Raw genomic sequence first — 18,803 nt, 5'->3', positions numbered from 1 at the left:
AGCTGGTGCAAATGATTGTCAAGACTTGCTTTGTATATTTTGAGTATGTCAGCTATCTCCCGCGTGGTATAACGTTGATTGTCTTCAATTATTGTTTCGATTTGATCGCTATCAACTTCAACTGATCTACCTGACCATGGAGCATCGTCCAGCGAGAAATCTCCAGCACAAAACTTCACAAATCACTTTTGACATGTTCGTTCTGTCACAGCGCCTTCTTACACTGCACAAATCTTTTTGTGTGTTTCAATTGCGTTTTTACCCTTCTTGAAATAATGAAACATAATATGCCGAAAATGTTGCCTTTTTCTTCCATCTTCAATATTAAAATGTCTGCAAAAATTCACCAATTTTGATGGGTTTTTTTACATGCATGCTGATATGACAGCTGTCACATACAATCTAACAAAATTGTTTCGAATGAAGTTAAAGACAACTAAGTATTACTAGAGCCATCTTACAGAAAAAACAGAATGAACCTTTTGGCCCACCCAATAAAACTGGAAATATATCATTAAGAGAAAATGAATCTAAACACTTAACAAATTTTAAAATGAGTACAACTTTCAGGGTAAAAGGGAAATCACAGCTGAATTACAGACTGTATATGTAGCAATTGATATGAAAATATGACTTGTCAAAACCTAAGTGATGTGGACAAACCTACAGTCAGTAGAAATGTCATAACCTGTAATGCTCTTTAAAAATATATATATTTATTTATTTTTTGGCCGTGGCACAGCATGTGATATCTTACTTCCTCAACCAGGGATTGGACCCGAGCCCCCTGTGGTGTAAGCACGGAGTCTTAGCCACTGGACTGCCAGGGAAGTCCCGCTTTTAAATAAGAAAGAATAAAATTAAATGAGTTAAGCATTCAACTCAAAGAGCTAGAAAAAAAGGATATAATATAATAAATAGATGATTGAATTCTTATAGTTAAGAACAGAAAGTAATTAGAAAGTAAACAAACAAATACATGAATAAGTAACACATTCAGTAGATGTTTGATAAAAATAAAGCTAATTGAATCTTTGAATATGACAATAAAATAGACCCACCTAGGCAAACCGAGGAAAGAAGAATAATATAGCACATTAGGAATGAAAATGGTAACAGAACTATAAATACAGAAGATAGTAATAAATATAAAAATATGTGCAATTTTTTCAATAAATTAGAAAACCTAAATGGAAATAATTGATTTCCTAGGAAAAATGTAAATTACAAAATTGATCCAAGATGAGGTTGACAGTATTGATAGATCAGTAACCATAGTAGACACTGGAAGTTTTAAGGATTTACTCCGAAAAAGTGCTAGTCCTAGATGATTTTACATGTTTGTTCTTTCAAATATTCAAGTAACAAACACTTTCTATGTTAGTTGATTTATTCTGGAGATTAAAAAAAGGCAGAAAACTCTTCATTTACATAACCCTGATACCAAAACTGAAGAGACCAGAAAACTGGTGACTGATTTTACATATGAATATGGATGCAAAACCCTAAATTACAAATAGCAATCCAGGATTACATTAAAATATACCCCATAGGTAGACAAGTTTACCTTCAGGAGTGTAAAGACGGTTCTCATCAAGAATTAATTAGGGTTTCTCTGGTGGCACAGTGGTTAAGAATCTGCCTGACAATGCAGGGGATGCAGGTTCGAGCCCTGGTCCGGGAAGATCACACATGCTGCAGAGCAACTAAGCATGTGTGCCACAACTACTGAGCCTGCGCTCTAGAGCCCGCATGCCACAACTACTGAAGCCCGCATGTCTAGAGCCTGTGCTGCACAACAAGAGAAGCCACTGCAATGAGAAGCCCCGCACATTGCAACAAAAAGTAGCCCCCGTGAGTAGCAGTGAAGACCCAGCACAGCCAAAAATTAAATAAATAAGTAAATAAATAAATAGATAAATTTATTAAAAAAAAAAAAGAATTGGCTTCCCTGGTGGTACAGTGGTTGAGAATCCGCCTGCCAATGCAGGGGACACGGGTTCAATTCGAGCTCTGGCCCAGGAAAATCCCACATGCCAAGGAGCAACTAATCCCGTGTGCCACAACTACTGAGCCTGTGCTCTAGAGCCCGTGAGCCACAACTACTGAAGCCTGTGTGCCTAGAGCCCGCACACCGCAACCAGAGAAACCACCGCGCATCACAACAAAGAGTAGCCTCCTCTCGCAACTAGAGGAAGCCCGCGCGCAGCAGCAGCAAAGACCCAGCGCAGCCATAAATAAATACATAAATAAATAAAAATAATAATATTAATGTATTAAAGGAGAAAACATATACTCATCCTGAAAGACCCTAAATAAATTTAACAAATCATAAGAACATTCCTTCCTTACTCTTCCTACAGACATGATGATTACTATGTGTCAGGCACTGTACTAGCACTTTTCATGGGTCTATCTGATCTTCACATCCTTATGAAGTAGCTATTACTGGTATGTTCATTTTATAGATGAGGAAACTGAGGCACAGAGTGGTTACATAATCTTCCCAAGGTCATGCAGTTAGAAATGGAACCAGTATTCGAATTTAGGCAGTTTGAATCCTGAGTGTGCTTTTTAGCCACTATGCTATTCTGCTGCTTCTTGTTCATTAACAAAGTAATAAAAACTTCCTTAATACGGTGAAAATGTATCCATGAGAAGCCAACAGCAGACATCATACTAAATGGTGAAACCCTGCCAGGCATGCCATTAAGTTCATCAACAAGATAAGAATTACACTCTCATTATTTTAGTGGTTCTAGCCATGCAGTTTTAAGAAAAAAAAATCCAGGCTAAGGTCAGCTGATTAGCAGTGTAATTCCATTTACAACTTTAATTCTCCCTTGCCATGCAGCGTGACATATTCTCAGATTCCGGTGATTAGGACATAGACATCTTTGGGGTACCATTATTCTGCCTACCACAGTACCCTTGGAAATATTGTTACCTAAGAAAAGAACATGAGGATAAGAACAATTGCCACCAAAATCAGTGCTTGCATAGCAATGAGAGCTTAATCTGCCTTGTCTGTTAGTTCATTTTTCAGGAGTTATATCTAGGTGAAGAAGAGAAGTTGAGGGCTGGAAGGAATACGTTTTACACTTAGCACTGATTACAAAGTTGAAACTGGGTTGAAATAGATGCTCTAGTTTTACTCTTAGGTTTTCTTAACTATGTTTCTCTTCATGGTTGCAAATTCCTTCTCATATTATAAAATGCTATCTTGTGGTGTATACTGTATGTTTAGTAGAGAGATGATAAGTTGTGTGATTATAACTCAAGGAGTTATTTCTGCTCACAGTTCACCGATTCTGATTTGCTGTGTGAATAGTTATTATTGAGAGTTACATCAAGCAATCGAGGTGCACATTATTCATTAGAAAATGTTTGGTTAGTATAATTTTGGCTATGGTGCTCCCTAATATTACTTATGTAATATTGTGCATTTACAGTCTCTGATGTGACTATATACTTGGTCTATTACATATTTTATCTTGCTCAAACGGTAAGAAATTGTTAAAGATATTTTCTGGGACTCAATCACATGGGCATTTATTTACTACAAAGCCAGTCTTTTCAGTTATTTTTAGAAGGCATTTAAAATTTTCAGAGTTAATCTTGTTTTTTCTTTTTTCTGAAAATAATTATATAGGACTACCCTATGTAGTGCAATAGAGTAGCCACTGTCCATGTGAGGCTATAAAGCACTTGAAATATGACTAGTCCTAATTGCAGTGTGCTATAAATGTAAAATAAACACTGATTTTGACAACAGTACAGAAAATGTAAAATACCTCAATAATTTTTATATTCCATATTGAAATGATGTTTGGATATACTAGGTTAAATAAAATATACAAAAAACTAATTTCATCTCTTTTTAAAATCTTTTTAATGTGGCTACTAGAACATTTAAATTTACATGTATGGCCCACTTATTATTCCAGACTTATTACACTCATATGAGATACTTCTAGCCCATGTTAATAAAATTACATCATCACTATGGAGATGAGAACTTAACTTACAGTACTCAATTGCGTGTGCACGTGTCCAGTTCATCCAAAGATGGAAGCAAACTGTTAAGATATGGATTGAAAAGAACAGGGCTTTGTTTTCATTGCTTGAAATTATATGACATGTCAGAAGACCATTTCTACATACTCTGACCCTGCTTGAGGCGTTCGATGCACATTCTGTACATTTTCATATCTGGAGCCTTGGAGTGACCTCAAGTGTCAGATAAGAATCAAGAAAAGCTGAAAGGTTTTATGTTGCTCCTGAAGAATTTGTCGCATAGGTTGGTAGAGGGTATAATGATGATCAATTTGTGGAGTAACTGTGTTTAAGTCTTGTTTGCTATACACAAGATTGTATTGGCCCAAGAAACTCAGACTTACAGTTTATTTAGGTGTAATCTTAAATATGTGAGAGCTTAGGGAACATAGTATTCTCATTAATGAACGTCCAGGTTATTTGAAACGTCCAGGTTATTTGTGGAAAACCTATTTTGTTTATATTCTAAAATGTACTAATCCAATTTGATATATTAGTACAAATAGCATAACAAAGGAAATTAAATCTTTGGTAATTGGGGCTCTCATATCGTCTCAGAGCATTCATTCTCGGTATGAATTCTCACATACAGAATATAAAATATAGACAAGTTAGTATAGGAGATGAAATTGAGTATATATTAGACTAAGACCAAGGATCTATATATTTCCTTTTTGGGAATAAATATTTAATAAGATTTAAAACTTTTTCAAGACATCTCTTAAAGGTATTTAGAAATTCTTGTATTTTATAAAACAGCCTTAAGTTTATCAAGGTTTTAATATAGGCCCTCTTTTTGAATTTAAAGATTATCATTGAGAAACAAGAGGAGTGCAGTGCAAAAAGTTGGAATGAAGTAGAACATTAGCTCAAAGCTTGAGCTTATAAACATCAAAGTTTATTATATTTTTAATTAACTTTTTAGTTGGAAGGTCTGAGTCTGGCTTATTTTTACTCTTTCAAGTGTGTGTGGATGTTCTATGGATATGTGGATATGTGCCTAAGGTAGTCAAATATATTTATATGTATGCTAAATTCTATCCTGAACCTCCTTGTTTAAAAAAAGATGTATCCACATTCATTCTGTTTAGGAAAGGAGACATGCATTGGAGATTTTTTTCCTCATGCTCCTATTATAATTAATTCTTTTTTTTTTTGATAATGGGGAACTGAGATGGTATAGGTAAATGAAATCTATAGACCTTGAATCTTACTTTTGTTATAAATATCATATCTTCCCCTACTAAATATTTATAAGGTCTAATAACATGCAGGAAATTTAAAAATAATTTGAGTTAATTTACAGTATTTTCTCATTTCTTTTCCATGCTTTGCCAGAGGTATTCCTGAGCAACATAGTGTGCTAGTCACCTTTAACTAAAACTTGGCTTTCCTCAAAAGACACCAGTGCCCTCGCAGTTCTCTCTAATGGAGATATCCCATCTTCCATGCATTTCGCTCATGGTAGAAATCTCAGTCATTCTTTTGTTCTTATCCTATTCATATGGATACCATCTCCCATAGGTTTTTATTTTAGACATGTCTACTTGAGTTTCCTCCCTCTTCTCTACCTCTGTATATCCACTAGTTCAGATTTCTTTGTTTCTTCCCTAGATTGTTAAAACAGACTACTAACCTGACTCCCTGCAACCAATTTGTTCACTCTCTTCACCTTCCAACTGTCTTTAGAAAGAGCTCTCATTATAAAATACTGACCCCAGGGACTTCCCTGGTGGTCCAGTGGTTAAGAATCCTTCCAATGCAGGGGATGCATGTTCGATCCCTGGTCAGGGATCTAAGATCCCACATGCCACGGGGCAACTAAGCCCACGCACTCTGGAGCCTGTGTGCCACAATGAAAGATCCCACATGCTGCAACTAAGACTCCATGCAGGGCTTCCCTGGTGGCGCAGTGGTTGAGAATCTGCCTGCCAATGCAGCGGACACGGGTTCGAGCCCTGGGCTGGCAAGATATCACATGCCGCGGAGCAACTAGGCCCGTGAGCCACAACTACTGAGCCTGCGCGTCTGGAGCCTGTGCTCCGCAACAAGAGAGGCCGTGACAGTGAGAGGCCCGTGCACCGCGATGAAGAGTGGCACCCGCTCGCTGCAACTAGAGAAAGCCCACGCACAGAAATGAAGACCCAACACAGCCAAAAATAAATAAATTAAATTAAAAAAAAAGACTCCATGCAGCCAAATAAATATTTTAAAAAATAATTAAAAAATAAAAAAATATAAAAACAATAATAAAACACTGACCCGATCCAGAAACATGCGTAGTATCTTTCTGATAACCCTCTAGGTCCACAGTGCTTATAGGATAAAGGCTAAGCTTCTTGGCATGTTATAAGGCTCTTCACAATCTGGAGCAAACCTGTCTTTTCTCCTTCATATTTTATTGTTTTTAAAAAAACTTTCCTTGAAAAATACTTGATAATTTTGACTATTCAAACAATTCAGAGGCAACTAATTTTTTTGCATGCATTTTTCTATGTTAATGCAAATGTTTAACATCAGTATAATGGGACTAATAACAGTCTCTGTCTTATAGTTGTGTGGATGTAAATGAGTCAATGTATGTAAAGCATTTAGGATATTGACATATTCACACAATATTATGCAACTTGCTTTTTTCATTTAATATGTTTTCAAGGTCAGTACATATAAATCAAACTTACTTGTTTTAATAGTTGCATAATATTCCATGGTGTAGATAAATCCTAATTAATTTTTCCCTTTTTGATGGGCATTCATGAGCTTTCTCTTTTTTACTATTAAAATTATACAGTAAATATTTTTGTGCCTGTAGTCTTCATATTAATACTTTTATTTCATAGGCATCTAGAGGAAGTTGCAGGAAAAAGATTGTGAAATTAAGTCATTATGGGATCTATATACCACCAATTATAGACAATACTAAAAAAAAAAAAGTGATTCTAGTGCCAGAATAGAGAAATTGGTGAATACAAGAGAACCCCTAGAAACAGACCAACAGTACATACTGGCTTACCTTCAAGATATTGTCAGTTCGGTTCCAGACCACTGCAGTAAAGCATATATCGCAATAAAGCAAGTCACATGAACTGTTTTTGTTTCCCAGTGCATATAGAAGTTATGTTTATACTGTAGTCTGTTAAGTGTACAATACCATTATATTAAAAAAGCAATGTACATACCTTAATTGAAAAATTCTTTATTGCTAAAAAATCATAACCATCATCTGAGCCTTTAGCAAGTTGTAATCTTTTTGCTGGTGGAGGGTCTTACTTCTGTATTGATAGCTGCTGACTGATCTGGGTGGTGGTTGCTGAAGTTTGGGGCGGCTGTGGCAATGTCTTAAAATAAGACGGCAATGAAGTTTGCCCCATTGATGAACTCTTCCTTCCATGAACGATTTCTTTGTAGCAGGGGGTGTTGTCTCATAGCATTTTACCCATATTGTAACCTTGTTGCTGCTTTATCAACTAAGTTTATGTGGTATTCTAAATTCTTTGTTGTCATTTCAACAGTCTTCACAGTGCCTTCACCAGGAATAGATTCTGTCTCAAGAAACCACTTTTGTTGCTCATTCATAAGAAGCACCTCTTCACCTATTCAAGGTATATCATGAGATGGCAGCAGTTTGGTCACATCTTTGGTTTCTACTTCTAATTCTAGTTCTCTTGCTACTTCCACCACATCTGCAGTTATTTCCTCCACTGAAGTCTTGAGCCCCTCAAAGTCAGCCATGAGAGTTGGAATCAACTTCTTCCAAATTCCTGTTAGTATTTTGACCTCTTCCCATGAATCACAAATGTTCTTAATGTCTTTCAGAAGGTGAATCCTTTCCAGAGGTTTTTTTTTTTTTAACATCTTTATTGGGGTATAATTGCTTTACAATGGTGTTAGTTTCCTCTTTATAACAAAGTGAATCAGCTATACATATACATATATCCCCATATCTCCTCCCTCTTGCGTCTAAGTCAGAAGGTTTTCAATTGACTTTGCCCAGATCCATCAGAGGAATCATTATCTATGGCAGATTTAGTCTTATGAAATGTATCTTAAATAATAAGACTTGAAAGTTGAAGTTACTTCTTGATATGTGGGCTGTAGAATGGATGTTGTGTTAGCAGGTGTGAAAACAACATTAATCTTATTGTACATCTCCATCAGAGTTCTTGAGTGACCAGGTGTATTGTCATTGAGCAGTACTCTTTGGAAAGGAATCTTGTTTTCTGAGCAATTGGTCTCAACAGTGGGCTTAAAATATTCAGTAGACCACGTTGTAAACAGGTGTGCTATCATCCAGGCTTTCTTGTTCCATTTATAGAACATAGACAGAGTAGATTTAGCATAAGTCTTAAGGGCCCTAGGATTTTCAGAATGGTAAATGAGCATTGGCTTCAATTTATTTTTAATTAATTAATTAATTTAAAAAATTGAAGTATAGTTGATTTACAGTTGGCTTAAAGTCACCAGGTGCATTAGTTCCTAACAAGAGAGTCAGCCTGTCCTTTGAAGCTTTGAAGCCAGATGTTGACTTCTCCTCTTTAGCTGTGAAAGTCCTAGATAGCATAGTCTTCTAAAGTAAGACTGTTTTGTCTACACTGAAAATCTGTTGTTTAGCACAGCTACTTTCATTAGTTATTTTAGTTAGATCTTCTGGATAGCTTGCTATAGCTTCTACATTAGCACTTGCTGCTTCATCTTGCACTTGTGTTTGTTGGTTTTTAAAATTTATTTATCTATCTATCTATCTATCTATCTTACTGGAATCTTAGTTCCCTGACCAGGGAACAAACCCAGGCCCCCTGTAGTGGGAGTGCAGAGTCCTAACCGCTGGACTGCCAGGGAATTCCCTCATCTTGCACTTTTATGTGATGGAGATAGAGTCTTTCCTTAAATCTCATGAACCAACCTCTTCTGGCTTCAAACTTTTCTTCTGCAGCTTTTTCACCTCCCTCTCATAGAATTTTTGCTTAAGGGAATGTTGTGGCTCATTTGATCTATCCAGACCACTAAAACTTTCTTCTTATCAGCGGTAAGGCTGTTTCACTTTTTTATCATTTATGTGTTCATTGGAGTTGCACTTTTAATTTCCTTCAAAAACTTTTCCCTTGCATTCACAATGTGGCTAACTGTTTAGTGCAACAGGCCTAGATTTTAACCTATCGTGGCTTTTGACATGTCTTCACTAAGCTTAATCATTTCTAGCTTTTGATTTAAAGTGAGAGATGTGTGATTCTTTCTTTCACTTGAACACTTAGAGGCCACTCTAGGGTTATTAATTGTCCTCATTTCAATACTGTGTCTTGGGGAAGAGGGAGGCCTCAGGAGAGGGAGAGAGGTGGAGAATGGTGGTCTGTGGAGCCGTCAGGACACGTACAAGATTCATCAAGTTCACTGTCCTATGTGGACATACTTCTTGATGCCCCAAAACAATTCATAGATCATCATAACAAATATAGTAATAAATAAGAATTTGAAATATTGTGAGAATTACTAAAATGAATTGCAGAGACATGAATTGAGCAAATGCTGTTAGAAAACAGTGAAGATAGACTTGTTCAACACAGAGTTGCAACAAATCTTCAATTGAAAAGAAAAGCAAGTCCATTCTCTACGTCTGTGTCTTTATGCCTGCCCTGCCACTAGGACACAGTGGGGGAAAGGGAAGCTGGGACAAAGCAAGAGAGTAGCATTGACATATATACACTACCAAATGTAAAATAGATAGCTAGTGGGAAGCTACTGCATAGCACGGGGAGATCAGCTCGATGCTTTGTGACCACCTAGAAGGGTGGGATAGGGAGGGTGGGAGAGAGGCTCAAGAGGGAGGGGATATGGGGATATATGTATACATATTGCTGATTCACTTTGTTGTACAGCAGAAACTCACACAACATTGTAAAGCAATTATACTCCAATAAAGATATAAAAAAAATCAGTATCTGCAAAACAATAAATTGAAGTGCAATAAAATGGGGTATACCTGTATAAAAATTTAGTTTAAGGTAAAGTTAACACTTGAAAGAAGCAGGAAGAGGAAGAATGATTCAATAAAAAATCCTGAAAAAGTGTTTTAATTATTGAGAGGGAAAAAAAGTTCAGTTCCTTACCTCATACGATTTAGCTCCCCTGCCCTCATCTGGGCCTGTTGCCTCTAATCCAGAGACTATGTGTTTTATTCATTTCAGGGGATAAATCTCCCATTCTGCTGTTTCAAGAAGAAGCAATCTGAGAACCTGACTGATTTAGATTTTCAACGGATGTTGTTGGATATTTGAATATTTCATTCCTTTTTATTGCTGAGTAGCATTCCATTGTATGAACATATCACAATTTTTTTTTTTTTTTTTTTTTTTGCGGTACGCGGGCCTCTCACTGTTGTGGCCTCTCCCGTTGCGGAGCACAGCCTCCGGACTCGCAGGCTCAGCGGCCATGGCTCACAGGCCCAGCCGCTCCACGGCATGTGGGATCTTCCAGGACCGGGGCATGAACCCGTGTCCCCTGCATTGGCAGGCGGACTCTCAGCCACTGCACCACCAGGGAAGCCCCATATCACAATTTTTTAAATTGATTTACCTGTTAATAGACATTTGGGTTATTTCAGTTTGGGGCTAGTATAAATAAAGCTGCTATGTATATTTATGTATAAGTCTTTGTATAGAAACATGCTGTCATTTCTGTTGACTAAATATCTAGAGTGGAATGACTGGATTGTATGGTAGTTCAGTGTTTGAGAGTTGTGGTTGATTTACATCCCTGTCAACATTGGTATGTGAAGTATTCTTAATCAGCACCATTGTAATAGATATGAGTAGTATCTCATGGTTTTAATTTGCATTTCTCTCAAGACAAATGATGTTGAGCACCTTTCCATGTTCTTACTTGCCATGTGTATATCTTCTTTGCTGAAGTATCTGTTCAAATTCTTTGCCCATTTTTTTTTAAGGTCATTGATTTTTTTTATCTATTATGGATCAAAGAATAGAAAAGAAAATGTGATTTGCAAAATTTTTCTCCCAGTCCCCATTTCCTTTTCATTCTCTTAACAGTGTCTTTGAAGAACAGAAGCTCATAATTTTGTTAAAGTCCAATTTGTCAAATTTTCTTGTGTGGGTTGTGCTTTGGTATTAAAATCTAGAAAATTTTTGCTTAATCCAAGGTCACAAAAATTTCCCTGTACATCTTCTTGTAGAAGTTTTATGGTTTTAGGTTTTGCTTTTAGATCTATGATTTATTTTTAAGTGAATTTTTGTATATGGTGTGGTGAGGATATACAGTTTTGTTTTGGATATGGTATGGCCTAAGGATATCCATTTGTTCCAATACAATTTTTTGATAAGACTGTTCGTTCTTTAATGAATTGCTGTTGCACCTGTGTCAAAATCACTTGCATATATGTGTAGGTGGACTTTCTATTCCTCTGTTCTCTTCAAATAATCTATCTTTAATACCATACAATGTCTTGTTTACTATAGTTTTATCATAGTCTTGAAGTCAGGTAGTGTAAGTATCCAACTTTGTTCTTCTTTTTCAGAGTTGCTTTGGCTATCCTAGGTCCTTTGTATTTCCATATGAATTTTAGAATTAGTGAATTTCTACAAAAAAAGCTTGCTGGGATTCTGATTGCATTGTATTGAATCTAAAGATAAGTCTGTGGAAAATTAACATCATAAAAATATTTAGTCTTCTGATTCATGAACTTGATATTATCTCACCATTTGTTTAGGTCCTCTTTAACTTTTCACAGCAATATTTTGTAGTTTTTAGTGTACAACTTTGTACATAGTTTGTCAAATTTGTTCTTAAGTATTTAATATTTTTCTTGATATTGTAAATGATATTTAAAAAAATTTTGATTTCTAATTGTTCTTTGCTAGCATATAGAAATATAGTTGACTTTTACCTATTGAGTTGTTTCTTGCAAACTTGCTAAACACACTTTTTTGGCTGTGTTTTTTTTTTTTTTTTTGAGTAAGGTTTTCCTTTTTTTAAAACATTTTATTTTGAAATAATTTTAGATTTATGGAAGTATTATGAAGAAAGGTCAGAGTTCCCTATATTTTTTACAGAGCTTCCCCTAATTAAACACAATTTTAATTTTAGTAGCTTTTTTTGTAGATTTCATGGGATTTTTTACATACATGACTGTGTTGTCTTCAAGTAAAGATAGATTTTCTTCTTTCTTTACAATCTGGATGTCTTTTATTTCCTTTTCTTTTCGCTGCATTTCTAGCCACTACATTGGCTAAAATCTCTGGTACAAAAAAGTTTTTTGACTGCGTACATTATAGTTATTGGTGGTATATGACAAGGTAGGGCTCTCTGAGCCCCTCCCATTCTTTAAGTGGTCTGAGATTGAAACTGTATTGAGAATGGGAGATTCTCAGTGTGTTGGGGGATTGAGTTGGGGCAAGGACTCCCCAGCAGCTGAGCATATCTCTATTCCTCTCATGTTCTCGCTGTGGCTGGTGGCCCAGAGGGCTTTTACTCCTTGGAGGCCATGTGGATCATCAGTCCACTGCCCTATTACTGTAGCCAAATCCATGGTCCTACCAGGAAATGAGCTTGACAAAGTGGTTATTGAGGGCAATGCAAACCACGGTATCAAGGGTGAAAGAGTGGGTGTCACTGGTAAAGTTGCAGGAGACAGCAAGATTTTCAGTGTAGGCCAGGATGCTCTTTAGTGGGCCCTCTGATGCCTGCTTCACCAACTTTTTGGTGTCATTATATTTGCAACTTTCTCCAGATGGCAAGTCAGATCTATGATCATCATACTGTTGGTGGGGACACAGAAGGCCATGCCAGTATGCTTCCACTTCACCTCAGGGATGACTTTGCCAACAATCTTGGCAGTGCTAGTAGATGCCAAAATGATGTTTTGGGAAACCCTGTGGCTGTCACTGTATAGTTTCCCAGAGGGGCCATCAATTTTCAGTCTTCTGGGTGGCAGTGATGGCATTGACTGTGGTCATGAGTCCCTCTATAATGCCAAAGTTGTCATGGGTTACCTTGGCCAGGGGTGCCAGGCATTTGATGGTGCAGGAGGCATTGCTGACAATCTTGAGGGAGTTGACATACTTCTCATGGTTTATGCCCATCACAAACATGGGGGTTTCAGCAAAAGGGGCAGAGATGATGACCCTTTTGGCTCCACCCTTCAAGCGAACCTTAGCTTACTCCAAGGTAGTGAAGACATGAGTAGACTTCACCATATATCCAGCAGCAGCATCACCCCGTTTGACATTGGCAGGATCTCATTACTGGAAGATGGAGATGGACTTTTCATTGATGACAAGCTTCCCAGTTTCAACCTTGACTGTGCCATCAAACTTGCCATGGGTAGAATCACATTGAAACATGTAGACCATGAAGTTGGGGTCTATGAAGGGTCATTGACGGCAACGTTTTTCACTTTGCCAGAGTTAAAAGCAGCCCTGGTGACCAGATATCTGATACAGACAAATCCATTTACTCCAATCTTCACTATCATGTCTTAGCAATGCAGCTGGCACTGCACAGGAAAATCAGCTGTCTGTTGAATGAAGAAAAACAGAGAGCCTCGGGAAACAGACATAACTTGCCCTGTTCTTGATCTTAAGGGGAATACATTCAGTCTTTCATCATTAAGATTATGTTAGCTATAAGTTTTTTGTAGATGTATTTTATAGGTTGATGAAATTTCCTTCTATTCCCAGTTTAGTAACAGTTTTTATTAGGAATTGATGTTGGAGTTTGGCAAGTACTATTTCCATATCTGTTGAGATAATAATGATTTTTCTGTTTTAGTTTGTTAATATAGTAATTTATGAATGTTAAAACAAATTTGCATTCCTGAAATAAACTCCATTTCATCATGGTGTAGTGTTCTTTTCATATATTGTTGGATTCAACTTGCTAGAATTTTGCTGAGAATTTTTGCTTCTGTATTCACGAGTGATATATTGATCTGTAGTTCTTTCTTGTCATATGTCTTTGGTGTCATAGAATATTAGGCAGTATTTGTGGCTCTTCAATATTTTGGAATGATTTTTGTAGAACTGATACTATTTCTTCCTTAAATATCTGGCGTAATTCCCCATTGAAACCACCTGGACCTGGACGTTTTTATTTTGTTTTGTGGGGAATGTTTTGTAACCACAAGTTCAAGTTCAGTTTCCTTAATAGATGTAGGGCTATTCAGGTGATCCTATTTTTAAAAATGAGTTTTGGTGGTTTGTGTTTTTCAAGAAACTTGCCCATTTCATCTAAGTTTTTTAATTTATTGGTATAAAGTTATTAAAAATATTTTCTTACTGTTCATATTTCTAGAATATGTAGTGATATTACCTCTCTGCTCCTAAGTTAGTAATTTGTATCTTCTATTTTAATCCTTATCAGTTTGCCTATAGATTTTAAAATTTTATAGAGTATTTTAAAGAATCACTTTTTGATTTCATTGATTGTCTCTATTGTTATCCTGTTTTCTTTTTCACTGGTTTCCTTTCTTCTGCTTACTTTGGGGTTAATATGCTCTTCTTTTCCTATTTCTTAAAGTGGAAGCTGAGGTCATCAATGTGGGACCTTTCTTTGATCTATCAGTGTCATTTTAATACTATACATTTTTCTTTAGGTACTACTTTAGTTGCATCCCCAAAGTTTTGATATTTTGTGTTTTCTTTCTCTTTCAGTTGTAAATACATTCGAAAATCTTTTTGATATCTTCTTTGACTTATGTGTTATTCAGTTTCTAATATTTGTGGATATTAAAGATACCTTTTGGTGAACGATTTTTAATTTAATTGGAGTCAGAATATAGTTTTGTGATTTGAATCTTTTATTTTATTTTTAAATTTTTTTAAACATCTTTATTGGAGTATAATTGTTTTACAATGGTGTGTTAGTTTCTGCTTTATAACAAAGGGAATCAGATATACATATACATACATCACAATATCTCCTCCCTCTTGCATCTCCCTCCCACCCTCCCTATCCCACCCCTTTAGGTGGTCACAAAGCACAGAGCTGATCTCCCTGTGCTATGCGGGGGCTTCTGACTAGCTATCTTTTTACATTTGGTAGTATATATAAGTCTATGCCACTCTCTCATTTCACCCAGCATACCCTTCCCCCTCCCAGTGTCCTCAAGTCCATTCTCTATGTCTTTATTCCAGTCCTGCCCCGAGGTTTTTCAGAACCATTTTTTTTTTTTTTTTTAGATTCCATATATATGTGCTAGCATACGGCATTTGTTTTTCTGTTTCTGACTTACTTCACTCTGTATGACAGATTCTAGGTCCTACCACCTCAATACAAATAACTCAATTTCGTTTCTTTTTATGGCTGAGTAATATTCCACTGTATATATATATGCCACATCTTCTTTATCCATTCATCTGTCGATGGACAATTAGGTTGCTTCCATGTCCTGGCTATTGTAAATAGAGCTGCAGTGAACATTGTGGTCCATGACTCTTTTTGAATTATGGTTTTCTCAGGGTATATGCCCAGTAGTGAGATTGCTGGGTCCTATGGTAGTTCTATTTTTAGTTTTTTAAGGAACCTCCATACTGTTCTCCATAGTGGCTGTATCATTTACATTCCCACCAACAGTGCCAGAGGGTTCCCTTTTCTCCACACCCTCTCCAGCATTTATTGTTTGTAGATTTTTTGATGATGGCCATTCTGACTGGTGTGAGGTGATACCTCATTGTAGTTTTGATTTCCATTTCTCTAATGATTAGTGATGTTGAGCACCCTTTCATGTGTTTGTTGGCAATCTGTATATCTTCTTTGAAGAAATGTCTATTTAGGTTTTCTGCCCATTTTTGGATTGGGTTGTTTTGTTTATATTGAGCTGCATGAGCTGCTTGTATATTTTGGAGATTAATCCTTTGTCAGTTGCTTCATTAGCAAATATTTTCTCCATTCTGAGGGTTTTCTTTTTGTCCTGTTTATGGTTTCCTTTGCTTTTCAAAAGCTTTTAAATTTCATTAGGTCCCATTTGTTTATTTTTGTTTTTATTTCCATTTCTTTAGGAGATGGGTCAAAAAGGATCTTGCTGTGATTTATGTCATAGAGTGTTCTGCCTATATTTTCTTCTAAGAGTTTTATAGTGTCTGGCCTTACATTTAGGTCTTAATCCATTTTGAGTTTATTTTTGTGTATGGTGTTAGGGAGTGTTCTAATTTCTTTCTTTTACATGTAGCTTTCCAGTTTTCCCTGCACTACTTATTGAAGAGACTGTCTTTTCTCCATTTTATATTCTTGCCTTCTTTATCAAAAATAAGGTGACCGTAGGTGCGTGGGTTTATCTCTGGGCTTTCTATCCTGTTCCATTGATCTATATTTCTGTTTATGTGCCAGTACCATACTGTCTTGATTACTGTAGCTTTGTAGTATATTCTGAAGTCCAGGAGCCTGATTCCTCCAGCTCCATTTTTCTTTCTCAAGATTGCTTTGGCTATTCATGGTCTTTTGTGTTTCCATACATATTGTGCAATTTTTTGTTCTAGTTTTGTGAAAAATGCCATTGGTAGTTTGATAGGGATTGCATTGAATCTGTAGATTGCTTTGGGTAGTATAGTCATTTTCACAATGTTGATTCTTCCAATCCAAGAACATGGTATATCTCTCCATCTGTTGATATCATCTTTAATTTCTTTCACCAGTGTCTTATAGTTTTCTGCATACAGGTCTTTTGTCTCCTTAGTTAGGTTTATTCCTAGGTATTTTATTCTTTTTGTTGCAAAGGTAAATGGGAGTGTTTTCTTAATTTCTCTTTCAGATTTTTCATCATTAGTGGATAGGAATGCAAAAGATGTCTGTGCATTAATTTTGTATCCTGTTACTTTACCAAATTCATTGATTAGCTCTAGTAGTTTTCTGGTAACATCTTTAGGATTCTCTATGTATAGTATCATGTCATCTGCAAACAGTGACAGTTTTACTTCTTCTTTTCCAGTTCGGATTCCTTTTATTTCTTTTTGTTCTCTGATTGCTGTGGCTAAAACTTCCAAAACTGTTTTGAATAATAGTGGTGAGAGTGGACACCCTTGTCTTTTTCCTGATCTTAGAGGAAATGGTTTCCGTTTTTCACCATTGAGAATGATGTTGGCTGTGTGTTTCTCATGTGTGGCCTTCGTTATGCTGAGGTATGTTCCCTATGTGCCTGCCTTCTGGAGGGTTTTTATCATAAGTGGATGTTGAATTTTGTCGGAAGCTTTTTCCGCATCTATTGAGATGATCACATGGATTTCTCCTTCAATTTGTTAATATGGTTTATCACATTGGTTGATTTGCATATATTGAAGAATCCTTGCATTCCTGGGATAAACCCTACTTGATCATGGTGTATGATCCTTTTAATGTGCTGTTGGATTCTGTTTGCTAGTATTTGTTGAGGATTTTTGTATCTATGTTCATCCGTGATATTGGTCTGTAGTTTTCTTTTTTGTGCCATCTTTGTCTGGTTTTGGTATCAGGGTGATGGTGGCCTCATAGAATGAGTTTGGGAGTGTTCCTCCCTCTGCTGTATTTTGGAAGTGTTTGAGAAGGATAGTTGTTAGGTCGTCTGTAAATGTTTGATAGAATTCACCTGTGAAGCCATCTGGTCCTGGGCTTTTGTTTGTTGGAAAATTTTTAATCACAGTCAGAATTTCTGTGCTTGTGATTTGTCTGTTTATATTTTCTGTTTATTCCTGGTTCAGTCTTGGAAGGTTGTCGTTTTCTAAGAATTTGTCCATTTCTTCCATGTTGTCCATTTTAATGGCATATAGTTGCTTGTAGTAATCTCTCATGATCCTTTGTATTTCTGCAGTGTCAGTTGTTACTACTCCTTTTTCATTTCTAATTCTACTGATTTGAGTCTTCTTTTTTTTCTTGATGAGTCTGGCTAATGGCTTATCTTCACAGAGAACCAGCTTTTAGTTTTTTTTGATCTTTGCTATTGTTTTCTTCATTTATTTTTCGTTTATGTCTAATGTGGTCTTTGTGATTTCTTTCCTTTTGCTAACTTTGGGGTTTTTTTTTGTTCTTCTCTAGTTGCTTTAGGTGTAAGGTTAGGTTGTTTATTTGAGACGTTTCTTGTTTCTTGAGGATTCTATTGCTATAAACTTCCGTCTTAGAAGTGCTTTTGCTGCATCCCATAGGTCTTGGGTCATCCTGTTTTCATTGTCATTTGTTTCTAGGTATTTTTTGATTTCCTCTTTGATTTCTTCAGTGATCTCTTGGTTATAAGTAGTGTATTGTCTTGCTTCCATGTGTTTGTGTTTTTTACAGAGCTTTTTCTGTAATTGATATCTAGTCTCATCGCACTGTGGTCAGAAAAGATACTTGATACGATTTCGATTTTCTTAAATTTACCAAGGCTTGATTTGTGACCTAAGATATGATCTATCCTGGAGAATGTTCCATGAGCACTTGAGAAGAAAGTGTATTCTCTTGTTTTTGGATGGAATGTCCTATAAATATCAATTAAGTTCATCTTGTTTAATGTGTCATTTAAATTTTGTGTTCCTCATTTATTTTCATTGTGGATGATCTGTCCATTGGTGACAGTGGGGTGTTAAAAGTCCCCTACTGTGATTGTGTTACTGTTGATTTCCCCTTTTATGGCTGTTAGCATTTGCCTTATGTATTGAGGTGCTCCTACTTTGGGTGCATAAATATTTACAATTGTTATATCTTCTTCTTGGATTGATCCCTTGATCATTATGTAGTGTCCTTCTTTGTCTCTTGTAATGGTCTTTATTTTAAAGTCTATTTTGTCTGATATG

General features: G+C 36.2%; 1 protein-coding gene and 1 pseudogene across 8 annotated transcripts in view; one reads left to right on the top strand and one right to left on the bottom strand.

Annotated features, from left to right (window-relative positions):
- Positions 1-18,803, top strand: part of ANKS1B (ankyrin repeat and sterile alpha motif domain containing 1B) — a gene marked incomplete at both ends in the record, with an annotated part of 1,174,646 nt that overhangs the window by 152,493 nt on the left and 1,003,350 nt on the right. The window lies entirely within an intron of this gene.
- LOC309968708 (glyceraldehyde-3-phosphate dehydrogenase-like) lies at positions 12,535-13,528 on the bottom strand (annotated as a pseudogene). Its single transcript has one exon. The product of its transcript is annotated as a glyceraldehyde-3-phosphate dehydrogenase-like (transcript).

Source organism: Leucopleurus acutus (assembly GCF_964270905.1).
Source record: "Leucopleurus acutus genome assembly, chromosome: 11".
NCBI lineage: Eukaryota > Metazoa > Chordata > Mammalia > Artiodactyla > Delphinidae > Leucopleurus > Leucopleurus acutus.
This window is presented reverse-complemented; position numbering and strand designations above follow the sequence as displayed.